The sequence below is a fragment of the Lipotes vexillifer genome, unplaced genomic scaffold (assembly GCF_000442215.2).
Source record: "Lipotes vexillifer unplaced genomic scaffold, Lipotes_vexillifer_v1.1 scaffold496, whole genome shotgun sequence".
Classification (NCBI taxonomy): Eukaryota; Metazoa; Chordata; class Mammalia; order Artiodactyla; family Lipotidae; genus Lipotes; species Lipotes vexillifer.
In genome coordinates, this window is record NW_006786690.1 from 5875442 (window position 1) to 5880497 (window position 5056).

The 5056-nt window shown below is 40.6% G+C and overlaps 1 protein-coding gene across 1 annotated transcript in view; it reads left to right on the plus strand.

Annotated features, from left to right (window-relative positions):
* Window positions 1-1218: 1218 nt before the first annotated feature.
* The window catches only part of EIF4G3 (eukaryotic translation initiation factor 4 gamma 3), a 161357-nt gene continuing 157519 nt past the window's right edge, over window positions 1219-5056 (plus strand). The window contains exon 1 of the mRNA XM_007459222.1: window positions 1219-1283. The gene's annotated coding sequence lies outside the window, so the exon portion shown is untranslated. The remainder of the gene's footprint in view (window positions 1284-5056) is intronic.

The following is a 5056-nucleotide window of genomic DNA, read 5'->3' on the forward strand; positions in this document are numbered from 1 at the left end:
TATACAGTTTCTTTGGATGAAGCAGTTCCTTTATGAAATGTTTCAGCTTTGTTATTTCTCAGTGCAGCATTTTAAATCAGTTCTTTGTGTGCAGGGGATGATGGCAACGCATGGAACTGTTGTCTGAGGTTGCTAGTTTGAAGAACTAACTAGAGACTGGTACAGTGTTACTAATTTTGAATGACTAAAGCATTGGGTTTTGGGGTTTTGTTTTGTTTTGTTTTCCCTCTCCCACCTCAGTAAACTTTTGCTACTTGGATATAAAGAATTTTACTTCTAAAGATTCTTTTAGACCTCTGCAACTTGTGGTCATTCATATAAAATTATTATTTGCAGCTGTCACTTTTTCTTCCTTACTGTTGCATTAAATTAGAAAGGAACATGATGTGAGAACTATTAAATATTTGTTAGGTTGAAGAAATAATTCTGTCTTATTTTGGGTTTATTATATTTGTAGTCTTTCTTTTAAAATACATTTAAATTATACAAATAATTTATATTTATGGTAGAAAAGGCAGTTATGTGATCCTGTCATCCAGAGATAATTGCTGTTAATCTTCTGTGCCAAGTCTCTTGGTTATCATTCTTAAAGAGGTAAAATATCACCTTACCAGGTAGAAGAGCTTATGTCTTTCAGTTTTGAAGCTGAATAAAATGATAGTCTTTTGTCTTTTGAAGAATATCCTGACATGTTGAAATATTTTAAACTAAATTACAGTGGAGAGCCTCTTTTATAAAAATGAGGAGTTGGTGGGTAGATATTGGGAAAATAACAGCTAAAAAAGAAAAACAAGGAAACAATTGTATTCGCAGAACAGACTAGGTCTTTGTCAGCAATTTCCACGTTGATGAATTAGTCTTATCTTTCTGAATATCCTGCTTATACTTCCTTAGTTTTTTGCTCTAGGAAGTAAAGGTAGTAGATTCTCATTATGGGCCTAAAGTTAGGAGGCTTGTTGTATGATTTTTATTTGTTTTGAGTTTCCATGGAATGTTTATCATGGGAATCACTTTTGGAGAGACTGATCTAATCACATTAGGAAATTTGAAATACTTTGTTTTCTAGTTTCTCTGGAGAAATAAGTATATAACTCCGCTAACTGGATGACAAAGCTTGGGTCATTGACAGAATTTTGTGGTTGTAATTTGCTCTTACTGCTAAAGCAGTTCGTTTTTGAGTTCTCTTATCCTTAACTCGCTCTTCTAGAATTCCTAGAGGACCTGTGCAACAGCCTCTCGAGGATCGAATCTTCACTCCTGCTGTCTCGGCAGTGTACAGCACGGTGAGTACCTCAGGGTTGTTTGTCAGATTGTGTGTGTTATTTTGCACATGAACCTTTGATATTATAGGCAGTGTTTGTTAGATTGGTACATAATAGGCTTTTGACAGAAAAGTTCTATCAAGTCTCGAATAGAATTAGATGTATATAATATAATAAGGTGAATAGGTCTTTTCCCCTGTCATCTTAGTTTAAGAAGTAGACATGAAAGAAACATTCTGTTAAGGTAGATTGACTTGTACACCTGTGTTCTTTTTCCTCCCTTTTCCTCCTTCCATAAATATTGTGATTCTAATAGGACACTGAGTTTTAATTTTCTTTTGGATATTTTTTCTTAAATTTTAATAAATTTTACACTTTTAACTTAAATTTTTTATTTTACATTTTTCCTTCTTTGATTACATATAAAAATGCTGAAAGTTTAGAAAAGAGAACAGTGGTTAATGGGAGTAAATTTAAATATTTATGTTAAATGATAGATTCAAATTCATAAATGAAGGGAAATTTAAAAGTTAGAAGATGAAGATAATAAAATTAGAAGCAGATTACAGGGGTATTACAGTGAGCCTAAGGGAATTTAGTGGAGAATCGAGGAGTTGGACATGTCTTTTTTTTGGGCTGTGCCATGTAGCTTGCGAGATCTTAGTCCCCCACTCAGGGACTGAACCCAGGCCCTTCTCAGTGAAAGCACAGAGTCCGAACCACTGGACTGCCAGGGAATTCCTGGACATATCTTTATTTTTTAAATTAAAAAAATTTTTTTTCTAAGGGAGGGGGGATCTCTCCCCTTATTTTCTCTTTCTTTTTTTAAAAATTTATATATTTTATTTATTTTTGGCTGCGTTGGGTCTTTGTTGCTGTGCATGGGCTTTCTCTAGTTGTGGTGAGCGAGGGCTACTCTTCATTGTGGTGTGTGGGCTTCTCATTGTGGTGGCTTCTCTTGTAGTGGAGCACGGGCTCTAGGCGCGCAGGCTTCAGTAGTTATGGCACACGGGCTCAGTAGTTGTGGCGCATGGGCTTAGTTACTCCACAGCATGTGGGGTCTTAGTTGCAGCAGGTGGACTCCTTAGTTGTGGCTCGCGGGCTCCTTAGTTGCGGCTCCAGGGCTCCTTAGTTGTGGCATGAGAACTCTAAGTTGCAGCATGCATGTGGGATCTAGTTCCCTGGCCAGGGATTGAACCTGTGCCCCCTGCATTGGGCGCTCAGAGTTTTATCCACTGAGCCACCAGGGAAGTCCCTGGACATGTCTTTTTTAAAAAAAATTATTTATTTTTATTTACTTATTATTTTTGACTGTGTTGGGTCTCCGTTGCTGCATGCAGGCTTTCCCTAGTTGCAGTGAGCAGGGGCTACTCTTGGTTGTGGTGCGCGGGCCTCTCATTACGGTGGCCTCTCGTGTTGCGAGGCATGGGCTCTAGAGCACGCGGGCTTCAGTAGATGCAGCGTGTGGGCTCAGTAGTTGTGGCTCGTGGGCTCTAGAGTGTACGCTCAGTAGTTGTGGCGCACAGGCATAGTTGCTCCGCGGCACGTGGCATCTTCCCGGACCAGGGCTCAAACCCGTGTCCCCTGCATTGGCAGGCGGATTCTCAATCACTGCGCCACCAAGCAAGCCCTGGACATATCTTTTAATGTTTCATTTCATCATACCATTCACCCTTGGAAATAGGGTGCTATAAAGAAACTCACAGTATAGTGAGAGAGATGAGTAAATAAATAATTGTAATACAAGCGATATGATAAAGCAATAATTCTTATCCTTTTGGGTTATAAATTACTTGTAGAATCTGAAAATAGTTGCAGTGCTTTCTCCTCAAAAAAGAGCATATACCAAGTGTTTACATATAATTTCAGACCTTCACAGATGTCCATCAGGGCATTCATAAGGCTCTGGTTGAGAAGCTTTGATTAGAGATACGAACATGCTATTATATGGGAAAGGGAGAAGTTGCTTCACTGAGGAAGTAACACTAATCTGGAAGGTATAAGACTTCTAAGCAGGGCTCCCCTGATGGCACAGTGGTTGAGAGTCCGCCTACCGATGCAGGGGACACGGGTTCGTGCCCCGGTCCGGGAAGATCCCACACGCCACGGAGCGGCTGGGCCCGTGAGCCATGGCCGCTGAGCCTGCACGTCTGGAGCCTGCGTGTCTGGAGCCTATGCTCCGCAACGGGAGGGGCCACAACAACACGCCACGGAGCGGCTGGGCCCGTGAGCCATGGCCGCTGAGCCTGCACGTCTGGAGCCTGCGTGTCTGGAGCCTATGCTCCGCAACGGGAGGGGCCACAACAGTGAGAGGCCCGCGTACCAACTTCTAAGCAGAAAAGGGAAGAAAAGGTCTTCTAGGAAGTGAAAAATTAGAGGCATGGTTAATGGAATCGGAATCGTCAGTACTCAGAAGTGTGGCATGTGTGCTCGGTTTTGTAGCCAAAGTAGAGATGAGATGAGTGAGTTTTGCAGCTTTTAAGGTTGTCCTAAAGAGATAGAAGTTTATCATGCAGGTAATGGGTAAGGTAATTATTTTTCTTGGTTTGCTTAAAACAAGTCTCAGTTTATACCTACTGTAGATCAACTGAACACCTGTTAATTACTTTTTGAACCCTCTGTAACTCTTAAAATGGTCCCAGTTTGGATGATAAACTATCTGCTCACTGTACTAATTGGGAACCTTCAATTTACATTAAAAAAATAACCTTTAATTTTTTTCTGGCACAGACTTCCTCCAAGCCAGAGTTGTTTGTTTGTTTAAAGTACTGAGGTTGGGGACTTCCCTGGCAGTCCAGTGGATAAGACTCTGTGCTTCCACTGCAGGGACACGGGTTCGATCCCTGGTTAGGGAACTAAGATCCTGCATGCTGCGTGGCATGGCCAAAAAAAAAAAGTACTGAGCTTAAAGGCTGTAGAATTTTATCAGGCATAACACTTAACATGTAATTTTTGCTAATTATGAAAGTATACCTTCAACATTAAATTATTTTCAAAATTAGGATAGGAAAAAGAAGAAGATGAAAATTTCTAGTAATCTTGACTGATTTCTAGAGGCATCTACTATAACCGTTTTTTGGTATAGTTCCTTTGTCTCTTTTTCTGTGTTGTAGGCTCTGTATAAGATATTTTATTCTCATTTTTCACTGTACGTTGTAATGTTAGCTTTTCCTATGCTACTTGAAACATGTCTGAAATAATAAATTGTTGTATGCTGTTTTGTTATAAGAATTTAGCATTCACTTAACATTTGACAGTTTATTTCTTAAGTTTTTTTTTTTTTTTTTTTGCGGTACGCGGGCCTCTCACTGTTGTGGCCTCTCCCGTTGTGGAGCACAGGCTCTGGACGCGCAGGCTCAGCAGCCATGGCTCACGAGCCCAGCTGCCCTGCGGCATGTGGGATCCTCCCGGACCAGGGCACGAACCCGTGTCCCCTGCATCGGCAGGCGGACTCTCAACCACTGCGCCACCAGGGAAGCCGTATTTCTTAAGCTTTTAATGTGTGTCAGACACTGTTCTAGATGTTGGGAATATAGTAGTGAGCAAACTAAACCTGCAGTCCTCATGGAGCTTACTTTTTTGTGAGATAGAAAGATAGTTAAATAAAAACAAAATATGTGTGCAATATGCTATTAGGTGGTAATAAATGCCTTGATGAAAACGAGGCGAGATAAAGGGATAAGGAATGACTGGACATCCTACTTTAGCTAGGGCTCCCAGGGAAGTTTTATCTGAAAAAATGGCATTTAAGTAGAAACTTAAGAAGTAAGGGAGTGAGATTGTTGATTTTAGGG